General features: G+C 43.4%; 1 protein-coding gene and 1 pseudogene across 2 annotated transcripts in view; one reads left to right on the top strand and one right to left on the bottom strand.

The window, feature by feature from the left end:
* Nucleotides 1-12,747, bottom strand: part of Gfod2 (glucose-fructose oxidoreductase domain containing 2) — a 64,861-nt gene extending 52,114 nt beyond the window's left edge. For both annotated transcript variants that reach the window (XM_004625856.2, XM_023709442.1), the window contains exon 1: nt 12,572-12,747. The gene's annotated coding sequence lies outside the window, so the exon portion shown is untranslated. The remainder of the gene's footprint in view (nt 1-12,571) is intronic.
* On the top strand, nt 7,065-7,276 carry LOC111815109 (annotated as a pseudogene).
* Nucleotides 12,748-14,360: the final 1,613 nt, after the last annotated feature.

The following is a 14,360-nucleotide window of genomic DNA, read 5'->3' as shown; positions in this document are numbered from 1 at the left end:
AAAAAAAAAAAAAGAATGCTTTCCATGCAGCCTTAGCGATAGTCAAATAGTCATACACCAAGAATTAGGTAGGTGTGTCTTACTGTTCTCCAGCCTTTCTTCTGGTCCCCTTGAGTTCCAGAATTGAAGCAGTATGCCAGATGGGCAAACATCTAAGTAGTAGAGCTGGGCCCACAGAGCAAAGAGGTATACCTCACCAGCAGAGCCTGAACTTGGAGCAAACACGAAGTTCCAGATGCATGTTCAGGGCCAAAGCATTACATGTTGCAACTCCCCACTAACAACCTGCAACTTAAAAAGCCTGAAACAGTAATACTAATGCTTTCAGATAGATATGAGATTTATTCCTGTATTTATGTTCCCACTGAAAAATAAGAGCCAAAGTACAGAAATCAGGATAGAGTTTTACAAATTATAATTACAGGCCAGGAATATAGTTCAGTGGCACAGAACCTGCCAGGAAAGTGCTAGGTCCTGGAGATTTCAGATATATAACTAAATTAATGCTGTGCGACCTGGCTTTCAATGATCTAGAGGATCCATGGAGAAAATTTAGTTTTACTATGGTTGGTTTTTCTGAACAGAACCTACATGGAATCCATGACATGGTAGATTCTATCTTTCCATTAAGAGCAAAAACAAAACAAGGGCTCGGCAAAGAGATGTTATTCCCCAGCTAGACAAGTTGTCAGGGCAGTAAAATTCCGAGGCTTTGGAGCTCCAGTGGTGCAATCAGTTATCATGTGGTACTTACATAGTAAGGTCCTAGGCATCTACCAGGGGATCAGAGTATAGACACCAATTCCCCACTCCCAGCCTGTAACCCCAACATTCTGGAAGGTTCAGTCTATACAGTGAGCTCCAGGCCCACTGTGAGACCCTGTCTCAAGAAAACAAATTTTAGGGCCGAATATATAGCTCAGCAACTGTCTGGCAAAGCGCAAAGTCTTGAGTTCGAACCCTGGTTCTGAAAAAAAGAAAAAAGTTATGGGCCAGGGAATTAGTTCAGTGGCACCAGAACTTACCTGGCAAGTACAAGGTCCTAGGTTTGATTCTTAGTACCTCTGCAACAAAACCCCAAATGTAAAAATTTTAAAGTACAGGGCTGGGGAGATAGCTCATCCATCTAAGCTGGCAAGCGCAAGGTCCTGAGTTGATCCCCAGTATTGCATGCCATGCTGGCCCCCAAACCAGATGTGATGGTGCATACCTGTAATCCCAGCACTGGGGATGCTGAGATAGGAGGATCACTATGAGTCCGAATTGTGTGGTGAGACCCTCTATCAGAAAAAAAAGGGGGGCCAGGGAGATGGCTCAGTGGAATAAGCGCTTCCCTGGCAAGCAAGTGCAAGTGCCTGAATTCAATCCCTGGTTCCACCAAAAAAAAAAAATTAAAAGTATAAAAAGATGCAGGTGGTGATAGGAAAAGCACCTCTCTTTTTTTTTTTTTTAATTTATTTGTGTGTGTGTGTGTGTGTGTGTGTGTGTGGCCAGCTCAGCCCACCAGGGGGTGGGGCTGGCTGGCATGTGGTGCTGGGGTATTGAACCGCAGTCCCTGTGTTTTGCCAAGCTTGTTCTAAGTAGGTGCTTTAGACCACTGAGCCATCTCACCAGCCCCAAAAAGCACCTATCTTTAATTTACACTGTCTTTACTGTTTTGTTTTATTTTTTTTTCAGTGCTGGGAACTGAACCTGTAGTCTTGTTCATACTAGTGCTCAACTACTGAAATATACCTTTAGCCCTTTATTGATTAAAGCAGGCGCTTTAATCCACTGAGCTATTTGGCCAGCCCTTTATTGATTTAAAAAATATGATAACAACAGTATTATTCTTTTCTACTATTGTTCATCAGCAAGAGGCAGATTGACACCAACCTGAAAATTCCCATCCTCAGCCCTACTGTACTTCAAGGTAACTTTATGTCAACTTCACTCTGACCTCCATGAAAATACTCCTAACTTCTTACCTCCAGCCCTGACAATATACTCCATCTCTGTACTTGTAGTGTCTACTAGAAATTCCCACATAAGAGACTATTAGCTTCTTCAATGAACTTCCTTCTCACCCTTCCCTTTTTAATGGTACAGTATTTAGCCATTATAGTCCTTTACTCATTTACTCTATTCTATTCTAGTACTGGGGAAGGAACCCAGCTATCTTTACACTGAGCTACATCTACACGGCTTTTTAAATTTTTTATTTTGAGACAGGGTCTCTCTAACTTAACTAAGTTGCCAGGCTGGGCTCAAACTTGTGATCCTCTTACCTAACTACCCAGAGTGCAGGAATTACTGGCATGTATCATCACACCAGGCTATTTCCTAATATTTTTAAATACACAATGAATCAGGTATTACATAAGAACCTGGAATGATCCAAACAGGCCAGGTTTCTGGAGCTTACAGTTCCATTTCTTGCTGTTCTCTAGACTAAGGACTAAGTGACCCAGGAATATGTGGCATATTCAGAGATCCTTCGGCCAGGGAGATGGCTTAGTAGAATAAGTGCTTCCCTGGCAAGCGCAAGGACCTGCGTTCAATCCCTGGTTCCACAAAACAAACAAACAAACAAAAAAGATCCTTCCCTGGGCTGGTGGTGTAGCGTCTGCTTGGCAAAAACAAGGCTCTAAGTGCAATTCCCAGTACCAAAAATATCCCCCCCAAAACCCAAAAAACAAAAACAAAAGATCAATCCCTATGGTATTATGTAAACAAAGATTCTGCTTTGTAAACTCCTCTGTAAGACTTTTGAAGTAGTCAATACTAGAAAGAAGTATACTACATACTTTAATTCTACCTGTGGTCCCAAAAAGGTGAGGTTTTTGTTTTTGTAATGCTAGGGATTTAACCCAGTATCCTGGATGTGCCAGGCAAATGCTCTACCACTGAACTAAATCTTCAGGCCAATGAGTGACTTTTTTTTTTTTTTTTTTTTTGGTGGAATTGGGGATTGAACTCAGGCCCTTGCACTTGCAGGCGCTTATTCTACTGAGCCATCTCCTTGGCCCCTGTGTGACTTTTTAATTATCATGACAAATGTCTTTTCAGTGGGATGTAGGTCAATGTGAAGGCACTGTGTTCAATCACTGAAATAAAAACAAAATGGTTTTCCATGGACAAAACTTAAGTTTTCTTTGTTTTCAACCTTCTGTGCAGATACAAGTTCTTTGTGTGGCAGCAGAAGACACTTCGGGTGACTCATCTGACTTCCTTCTGGATTTTTACTATAAGATACTCTTAGGTCAGAACCCTTAGACACAGCAACCCAGACACACATTCTCTACCTGTGTTACCCTGGCGCTTGCCAGGGAAGAACTTATTCTACTGAGCCATCTCCCCTGCCCCTGATGGTGCACTGTTTAATCTCCTGGAGAAGAAGCTCAATATGTAGACTTTCTTGACAGGAGCTCAGGACCTCAATGTTGCTGAGGGTGGCTGTGGTACTTTTGGGGAAGCTCTGGTTCTTACCTTGAACACTGCTTCCTGCCTCCAGTTCAGATCCCTCAGCCTGCTAGCACAGATTCTTCGTCCTGCTGGCATGCACTTTGTAGCTTCTACCACTGACCTTTTGGCCTTCCCAGTGCAGATCTATGAAGTGGGCCTGCTTGAGACACTGTCGTGGGCTCTAGGCCTCCACTTGGGGTAGTGGGGGGCACTGTTATGAGCTCTAGGTTTTTGTCTGGACTCAAGCAGGGTATTAGAACCTGGGCCCTCAGTTGGATTCTTTGGTCTTAGGTATGTGGAGAGATTTCCTGCAATCTCTGTATATGATTCTTCGGGTGATTCATTATAAAATAATCTTATAAAATGTGGCCTGTATTGGATTGCTTCCTCTTGCAAAAACCCCAAACCATGACAAACATACTACATAACAAGGCTCTTTCTGAAAAAAAGGAAAAAAATATATAATTTTAAAAAGTATTATATATTACAGAAAAGTAAGGGGCCAGAAAGATGGCTCAGTGGAATAAGTGCTTCCCTGGCAAGCACAAGGACCTGAGTTCAATACCCAGTTCTGCAAAAAAAGCCTCAAGTTTTGGGGCTGATGAGATGGCTCAGTGGTCTAAAGCACCTACTTAGAACAAGCTTAAGCTAAACAAAGCACAGGGACCGCTGTTCAATCCCCCAGCACCACATGCCAGCCTGCCCCGCCCTCTGGTGGGTTGAGCTGGCCACACACACATAAATACACACACACACACATACACACACACACACACACACAAATAAATAAAGCATTAAAATTTAAAAAAAAAGAAAAGAAAAGTACTATTTTCTTATTTTTTTTGTAATAAGTTTTTACCCTTAAATTTTTTTTTAAGTACTGAGAACTAAACCCAGGGTCTTCAAACTGAGTTTCATTCCCAACAGTTTCTAAAATTTTTTTACTCTGAGGCAGGGCCTTGTTAAGTTGTCCAGACTAAGCTCAAATTTGTGCTTCTCCTGCCTTAGCCTCAGAGGGAACTGGAATTACAGACATGCACCACCATGCCCAGCCTACATTTGTTTCATGTACTTGTGATTGAATGGTATGCATAATTTTGTTCCTTGAGTTTTTTTCACTTACTCTTCGACATAAACATTTTTCATGTTATTTTAAGTAGGTGCCTTTTTTTCTTCCCAGTACCAGGGTTTGAACCCATGTTCTTGCATATGCTAGGCAAGCACTCTAACTGAGCTACTCTTTAGTCCTCACAAGTAGGTTAAGCATTTTTTAAAAATTTATTTTATTTCATTGTTTAAACATTATGATATGTCACCGACTATATGAACCATTCTTTCATTTCTCTCAATGGTGATGTCACTTTCACTTTATTTTGTGTTACAAATTATACAGGTTAGGAAATTAAAGCCCATCCAAGTAATGAGGGGGAAAAAAGGAAAGAGAGAAGTTATGGTCCAGAGGATACATGATTTGCCTAAGTTTATAATGGGGGGTGGAGGTATGGGACCTGAGAGGACACCATTGGGAATTGAACTGAGGGTCTTCACCCTGAGCTATATCCCCACTGCTTTATTTTTGAGACAAGGGCTCACTCAGCTAAGTTACTAAATTGTCCAAACTGGGCTTCAAGTTGTAATCCTCATGCCTCAGTCTCAGAGAGCTGGGGCTATAGGTGCTGCTGAGATTACAGGTATGCATTACCACGTCTGGTCTAAGGGTATCATTCTAAGCAAAATGTAATTGTGAAAGTAAATGATAAAAATTTTGAGGATGGGCTAGGGAGAGATAGCTCAGCAGTCTAAGCACCTGCCTGGCAAGTACAAGGACTCGGGTTTGATCCCTGGCACCACATGTTGTGCTGGCTCCATGCTGAGCCCACCACTAAACCTAGGTGTGGTGTGAGGAGCCTGTCACAGGAGGAACACAATGAGTCTGAGCTGTGTAGCAAGACCCTACACCAAATAAATACAAAAATAAAGATTAAAAAAAAAAATCTTTGAGGATATAAAGCATATGGTAAATCTCAAAGCCAGTTTGAATAGTTTTGCATTCCATTTTGGGATTCTCTATTCCCTTAAGAAATTCAAAGCTGACAGTTGGGGAGAAACACAACTATCTTCACTGACAAGGTAAGCACTCAGTACTTGGTTTTCATTTTTCACAGCCTTCATTCTTAATCCTTCTTTAGAGAACTGGTAAAAACCCTGACAGAAGCAGCTCTCAAGAAGGATTTTAAGAGGTTGCAGAACAGTGAGCTATCCCCTATCTCTCCCATTCTGAAGCTATCCTGGAACCCAGGATAGCTTCAAAAGAACAGGATAGCACAAAAGAACTACTTGCAACTCTTAAGAACAAGAAATAAGAACAAGTACTTCCAATAGGGGTCAGATGTGTTTAAGAAAAAATACTCCCATCTTCCACACTTTATCTCTATTCTCTGAGAGAAAATTTTTATTTCCTTAGTCTTGATTTGATGTGATGGCACTTTAGTGAGCTCACTGGGGGTGGGGATAGAGGTTGAGACAGGATCTCCTTATGTTGTTCCTGTTGGCCTTGAACTCAAGACGTAGTCTCAGCTAGCCTAGAATTCTCAGTGACCCTTCTGTACCACTACACATGCCTTAATGAATGCATTCTTTTTTTTTGTTTGTTTGTTTTTTTTTGTTTTTGTTTTTTTTTGTTTTGTGGAACTGGGAATTGAACACAGGACCTTGCACTTGCCAAGGAAGCACTTACTCCACTGAGCCATCTCTCTAGCCCTGCATTCTTTTTTTTTTTTGAGAGGCTCTTACTATGAGTTTCAGACTGGCCTGGAACTCACAACAATCCCGCCTGAAGCTTCTGAGTGCTGGGATTAAAGTTGTGTACCACTGTATCTTGCTCAGTCCTGGTTTTTTTTTTTCCTCCAAATGCCTTCAGGGCAGGTTTGGCTGGCTTGAGTTGTGGGGATTGAACCACAGCAACCTGAGCCTGACTGCTTTGCTGAAGCAGCCACTTAAAGAATTAAGCTAAGGGGCAGGCCCCCTCAGTCCTGTTTTTAAAACTGGAGTTTTACTAACTTTCTTGTCACAGACATATAATATGTGACAGCCTGGTAGAAGCCTCAGTCCATTGTTGGCTGGCCCAGGGCAGGACAGCATGGCACACAGACCCTGCATCCAGGAAGCATACAGCATCAAGGGAGGAGCCAGGAAAGGAGATAAAACTTTATGGGCCCTACCTCCAGCCCCCACCCCTATGACCAGAGCCTAATGCTAACGTCAAGTTCACCATACTGCCCCAACCTTCCAAAGGTCACACCTATGGTCAAAGAAGCTTTAGAGGAATAGCTGGATTTAAACCATATTGTTCCAATCCTGGCTACAAAATACTTCACGAAAATTGTATTTAGTCCATCTCTAAGATTTACCAGACTCCTATCAGTTCAAGTGCTGCCTAGAAGTCCAAGTCTAATCTCTTCTCTGAGACTTAAAGCAAACTGTCAGCTGTGAGCCCCGGTAAATATCAAAAGTACATGGCTAATATACAATGGTTCAGAGTAAACATTCCCAAAAGAAAGAAACAGGAGGATAAAAAGAAATTGGACCAAAGCAAGACCAAAATCCAGTAAGGCAAACATATTGCTTCTCAGCCTTTTGGTCAAGATCAAGTGTAGTATCTGTTCTTATCAGTAAGGCACACATTAAATCCTGTAGTTCTATGTTCAGCAGCTGGGGGAAGTTGTGGCAAGATGCAATCTCAAAGGGCCTTGGTGGCCCTTCCCCCATCCAACTGCTGGTTATAGCCCTCATGGATTCTCTTTTGGACTGTTTCCTGAGTGCTGGAATTACAACCATGTACCACCATGCCCGGCATCTGGCTTCTTTTAAAGCTACCCTTTTCTCTGCTCCATCTTTTTAGCCACCGATTTTGCAGGAACTTCCTTTATGGTGAAACTCAAACATTTTTAAATTACCTAGGTGTGCTGTACGGCTAGCTAAAAATACCCTAACAAACCAGGCATGGTGGTGCACACTTGTAATGCCAGCACTTAGGAGGCTGAAACAGGAGGAGCTTTGGTACTCTGAGACCAGTCTGGGATACAAAGTGAGCTCAAGGCCAGTCTGAACTGCACACACACACACACACACACACACACACACACACACAAAGCAAAATAAAAATATCCCAATAGTACACATCCCACAGCCTGAATATTGAAATTTCCTCTGCTAAATTAGTCCATGCCCCTCAGTCTGCTCCCATGAAGTCTGGGGATATGAGCAAAATGTAGACAAATTTTTCTGCCACAGTATAACATATATGGTCTTTGTTTCCAATTGAAATCTCACACTGGTCTTCACCATATGTATTTCTATCAGCATTCTTGTCTTCTGATCTCCCATTAAACTGATCTCCTCATGGCATCCTAGATCTGTTCCTCCAGCACACATCTAAAACTTTACAAAGTCCTCTCACAAACCAGTTCTAAAGGCATTTGGGGGCTGGAGAGATAGCTCGGCAGTCTAAGTGCCTGCCTGGCAAGTACAAGGACCTGGGTTCAATCCCCATTACCGTATGCCATGCCAGGCCCAGAACCCCAGGAATGGTGGCACATGCCTGTAATCCCAGTACTGGGAAGGCTGAGACAGGAGGATCACTCCAAGTCTGAGCTACATAGCAAGACCCTGTACCAAATAAATAAATAAATAAAAGATTAAAAAATTTATGAATGAAATTTTTTTTTTTTTTTCCAGAACTGGGGATTGAACTCAGATCCTTGTGTTTGCCAGTCAAGCGCTTATCCTACTGAGCCATCTCCCCAGCCCTATGAATGAAATTTAAAGGCATTTGAGGAGGTTGTTTCTTTCTCTTTATTTCTTTTTTGAGACAGGGTCTTATTATGTAGTGTAGGCTGCCCTTAAACTTGTAGCAATCTTCCTGTTTCAGTCTCCTGGATTACAAGTATGCTCCACCACACAGAGCTCAAAATAAAATTTAAAAAGGACTGGAATGTAGCTCAGTAGTAGAACTGTAGGAAGCCCTAGGATTCAATGTCCAACAGAGATAGAAAAAAGAAAAAAAAAAAAAAATCAGTTCAGTGAAAGTAGATCCAGTTAGCATTACTGGTTTATCTGGTTAAGGTTTCCTCATGCTTGGTCTGTCAAATACTGTTGATTATTTTATTACAGGTCAGACTTGACAACTGCCATTAGTTAGTTGCACAATAACAGAGTAGATGCATTTGTCAAAGGTTTCATTGTCATAACAACTTAGGAATGCTTTTCAAGTTCTCTGCAATCTTAATACTCCCCTCTAAAAAGAAAAAAGAAAAAGTGTCTTTCCAATTGTGGCATTCTATGAGGCATTTGGCAGCCACATTTAAGAAGTACCTTTTCACAACAGCTTATTCAAGCAGTGTTTGCACTTTCAAGGCACGGGCTAACAGCCCATCCACGTCTGTAGAGGGCAATTGTCCCCTCCATTATCTTGATTTTGGCCTCTTTTTTGCTTCCACCTGAGTCAACACTAAAGCAATGAGGGTTTCTACATAGAATACAATTATTTTCAGGAAGTCCTCCTGACAGAATTTGGTTAATAATACTGATTTTCTCCATAGTTTATGCAAGTTTCTGATAATTCATCATTACCTTTGAGGTATTTACACAAAATAATCCCACAAGTACAAAATATCAATAAAATGCACAGCTGCTACCTCTATAGTTATAGTTCAGCATTCATTTATGCACCTAAAACAAACCTTTCTTCTTCACACTGATTTGACCTATTAACATTCTATTTTTCAATATATCTTCTCTTATCTCTGTGAAGAGGAATCTTGCTACAAAGTCAAATACATACTGACTATTAGGTCTTAAAAAAAATTTTTTTTATCTTTACTTATTTGGTATATGGTCTCACTATGCAGCTCAGACTCATAGTACCTCCTATCTCAGTCTCCCCAGTGCTGGGATTACAGGTGTACACTACTACACCTGATTTCTGGGCCAGCATGGCACACCTTGTGTCTGGGGCTGGCATGGCATGTGGTACTGCAGTACCAGGGATTGAAACCAGGTCCTTGTGCTTGCCAGGCAGGTGCTTAGACTGCTGAGCTATCTCCCCAGCCCCATGACAATTAATTTTATCAAGCTAGCAACACACTGACTTTGGTAATTAGAATCAGAGACCATTATGGCTAATCAAATAGCTCAGCGGACTGAAGCGCCTGCTTAGGCAGAGCACAACAGCCGGGATTTGATCCCCGGTGTGCCATTATGTGCCTAAAATCCCAGCGCTTGGAAGGTTGAAAACAGGTGGATCACTATGAGTCTGATCTACGTAGTGAGACCCTGTAGACCCTGCACCAAATACACTTAAAAAAAAAAAAAAAAAAAGGAAAGAAAAGAATCAAGGACCACCATTTAAAAATCACACACTTAGGGCCAGCCAAATAGCTCAGCAGATTAAACCACCTGCAAGCAGATGCAGGGGCGCAGGGGTTCAATCCCAGAGCCTGCTTTGCCAGCCCTGCCCTGGGGCACTGATACAGCAACTGAGACTGAGCCTGGTGGCATGCACCTGTAATCCCAGCTCTTGGGAGGCTGTAAACAGGTGGATCACTACAAGTCGATCTAGTAGTGAAACCCTGAATACCCTGTAGGCCCTTCCCTAAAATACAAACAAACAAACAAACAAAAACACCACACACTTGGTGGGCATGTGGGCACAGGCCTACAATCCCAGCACTTGGGAGGCTGAGGTAGGAGGATCAGCTGAAAGTTCAAGGCCAACCTGAACTGTATAGCAAAACCCTGTCTCAAAAAGACAAAAATAAACAAACAAAATACAGACTTCTTTTCTCCATTTTCCTTTTTTCTTTTTTTATAGTACTGGGGATTGAACTCAGGAACTTCACACTGGGCTAAAATGTCAGTCCTCATGCCCCCGTCTTTTTCAAAAAAATTGAGATAGTCTTGCTAAATTGCTTAGGCTGGGCTGAAATTTGGCATCCTCATAGCTCAGCCTCCTAGAGGCTAGGATTACAGGTGTGTACTACCACAAAGTGCTCATATTGCACATTTGTAAGCCTTTTGTTTGGGAAGGGGTTAGGTCTTTTTTTCTTTTCTTGTTTTTTTTTTTTTTTTGCGAAACCGGGGATTGCCAGGGAGATGCTTATTCCACTGAGCCATCTCCCCGGCCCCTAGGCCTTTTTTTCTACATTGTTGTCTTACTACTGAGTTATAAAGTTACTATAGAAATCATATATCTGAATTTTCTTTGCAAATTAAAAAGAAATAGATTAAGGGGCTGGCCAGACAGCTCAGCGGACTAAAGCACCTGCTTCCGCAGAGCAGCAGCCTGGGATTGATCCCAGGTGTGCTGTGCCAGCCCCGCCCCCAGGGCGCAGTGAGAAGGCAACTGAGACTGGGTGTGGTGGCACATGTCTGTAATCCCAGTGCTTGGGAGGCTGAATAGGAGAATCACTACGAGTGGGATCTGTGTAGTGAGACCCTGTAGATCCTGTACTAAAATACAAAAAAAAAAAAAAAAAGAAAGAAAGAAATAGATTAGACCAGACTGATCATTTTATAGGAAAAGTGAGACAACCAGGCTGTAAGACAAACATCTCTTTGACAGAATCCTCATCTGTAAAATGGGGATTCTACCAACAGAACTGACTGCTGATTTTCTAAAGTCCCCGCCCCAAAGCAGTAATTTTTTCCATGTTTTTCTGTAAAATGAATGGCCTGGAAACTTTTGTTTTCTAATGCAGCTTTTCAAAAGGAAATGGCTTTCTTCATCAAAAATCAGCCTAACTTTCCCCAAAGACAACCAACATCTCCATATCTTCCACATCATAATAACATTTTAAGTGTCTTCTTTTTCTAACTTAAATGTTAGAAAAGGGCCAACGAAAGGGCTATCTGCTATGGGGTCTTCCTTTTGAGGCCTCTGTGCCTCACAGATCACAGGGGTGACAGCTAGCCTTGTTTTTTGTTCTTCCTCATATGCCCTCAGCATGACACTGTGGGAACAGTGAATATAAAATGGATGGTTTATAAACAGCTTTGGTGTCCATCCAATGTGGTTATTGTTGTTATTGTTTTTGGTATAAGGAATCGAACTTAAAGCGCTTGCCTAGCAAGCACAGGGTCCTGAGTTCAATCCCCCATACCACACACACACACACACACACACACACACACACACACAACAGAATTGAACTTAGGACCTCACACTTGCCAGGCAGATGCTGAGCCAGTGAGCTATATCCCCAGCTCCCAGTGTAGCTTTAAACGTTTCCATTTCTGTCCTGTTCTTTAGATTCTGCTGCAAACTCCACTCTACCATTCACAAGCTCTTTTCCACCCGCCATTCAAAATGATAGGCTTTCATAGTAATATCTTACCTCACCTTTTGTCTCAAGTCCATCTGCTTCTACTCTGAACTTAAAAGGAAGACCAAGGACTGGTCAAAGGGTACTCAGGGGTTGGTATAGCCAAGACAGACCCTTGTAGGGTGTCTCAGTTGTCACTAAAACACCTGTTTCTCTTTTCTCTCTCCTCTCCTCCTTTTTCTTTTTCTTTTTTGACATGCAGTGTTCAGACTGGCCTGGAATTCGCGGGCCTTTTGCCTCAGCCTCTCCAGCAACTAGGAATATAAGCATGAACCACCACGCCCCACTGAATACTCCTGTTTTCTTAAAAATTTATCACCTAAAAGTCCCATCTCATTCTGAAAGTGGGTTGGACCAGCTACTGCACAAGCCCTTTGTCTGAGGCTTGCACATTACACACATGCTCATCCACAAGCGTCCATCCTCACACGGGTAGTCTGCTCAGCACATAGCTGGGGAAGCTAGGTTTTCACCTCTGTAAAGGAATGAGCTATGTTCTAGGTCCTCCGGATCCAAAATTCTACAAGTCCACAACCAAACGTGCAGGTTCTATTTCTGAGGTAGAGAAGACAAACCCTAGGGCGACCCTCGCACTCTGCGCGCATGCTGGCAATTAATACAGCTCCCTCCAGCCGGACTCGGGCTACCTCACCTCGGGCGCCGGGCGGTGGACGAGGCCCGGTGCCAGCTCGCGGCCCCGCCATACCCTCTTTCACCCTCGCCCGCCGCCGCGGGCCGCCTCTCACCTGGCACGCTGGCATCGCCTGCTCCTCGCCACACCGGAAACCATGGGTCCAGCCGGGTCTCACCCGCCCGACTTGAAGCAGACTGGCGGGGTTGAACGGGTACAGTAATGTAGTGCCCAGACACCGGTAACACGCCGCCTGGTTTCTAAGGAACCGGGGGCTCTGAAAGGGAGGGGCTGGACAGAGAGAGTACAGCGCATGCTCAGTAAAGGGGGTGGACCTGACAGGGGAGGGCCAGAGGCAAGGAGCTGCGCATGCTCGCTTGACGGGGGTGGGGCCTAAATAGCCCAACTGGGAGGTCCTGGTGTCTTATCATTTCCGGCGGAGGAAGCGGTGGTGCAATTGTTCTCATATGCTTGGTCTTTCTTGGTTCTGGGAATTGTCAACAATGAGAGAGTCCTAGAAATTGTGGTTGACTTTGGTTTTCCTATAATGTACCAATGTTTTGTTTTGAACAATGCCCTATCTTTGCAGAAGGCCGGGGTCTCTAAAACTTGTCGGATTTCCTGGCTTCCAGACTCTTAGTGACTTGCTTTTCCTGTTTTCTCCTATTCCTGTCTGGGCTTTCCTTCCTCTGAATGTTCGTTCTTTGTTAAATGTCGGTGCTCTTCTATACTCTGACCTCAATCCTCTTTTCCTTTGTACTGGATATTGAACCCAAGGCCTTGCTCATGCCACAGAATGTTTTCTCATGAGCCACACCCCCAACCCTTTTATTGTCTGTTTTGAGAAGCCTCCAGCTTGCAAGCTTGCTGCCTCAGCTTGTTGAGTAGCTGGGGTTCCAGAACTGAGCCACTGTACCAAGCTCCCCTTTACCTCTTCACTGTGCCTTATGTTGTCCCAGCTAAATAAACGCTACAGCCAGGCTACCCTTTGATTTATTAGACGGCTAAAGCATGGAGTAGGCCTTAACTGTGAAACTGGCTTTGTAGGAAAGGCAGAGTTGTTTCTGCATGAGGAGCTTGTACCTACTTGTCTCACTCTCCTCAGGCCTCCACATTGGCTGTTTTAGAAGGGCCTCCAGCCATCATTTCAGAGCAGGCTGTGAGGAAGGCATGGCCAGCTAACCTAAGGTAGGTTGTTCTCTTTGACCAGCTGCAGGCTGTCTCTGGATTGGGTGCACAAGACTTCTTACCAGCATGAGGTCCTCAAAGTGATGAGAAATTTTGTTTCTATTGCCTGCCTCTCCTGGATCGTGAATAGCCAAAGAAGGGGCGCCTGTGTTTTATCTGTCATTATTCAAAGCTCCATACTTCTAGAGCAGCGTTTCTGTTGACATGTTAGGCCAGCTAATTCGTTGGGAGAGGCCAGTAGCACTCTAAACCCAGTTGCAGCTATCTTTAGACACTGCTACACATCCCCTGGGACCAAAATCATTCCCTTTTGAGAATTCATAGTTTGGAGGAAAATAAACCTACTCCTGTTTTACTTATGAAACCAAGACTTTGGTGTTTTAATCTGGTATTCTTTTCCTCCCTTGTCCCTAGTCCTGACTTAATTCTTTGGGGCTTAAGGGTGTAACTCAGATTTAGAATACTTGGTGCACTCGAGACCCTGAGTTCAAGATCTAGTACCACAAAACACACACAGACACACACACACAGATCTAGGCTGAATGCAGCCAGGTAGTAGAGCACTTACCTAGATACATAGAGTCCTGAGTAATAGTCCTTTAAGAGGGACCTAAGGGGCTGGTGAGATGGCTCAGTGGTCTAAAGCACCTACCTAGAACAAGCTAAGCAAAGCACAGGGACTGCCCGCCGTTCAATCCCCCAGCACCACATGCCAG

This window comes from Octodon degus, unplaced genomic scaffold, assembly GCF_000260255.1.
Source record: "Octodon degus isolate 3935 unplaced genomic scaffold, OctDeg1.0 scaffold00011, whole genome shotgun sequence".
Lineage (NCBI taxonomy): Eukaryota > Metazoa > Chordata > Mammalia > Rodentia > Octodontidae > Octodon > Octodon degus.
Note: the sequence above shows the minus strand (reverse complement) of the source record. Positions and strands in the feature narration are given on the sequence as shown.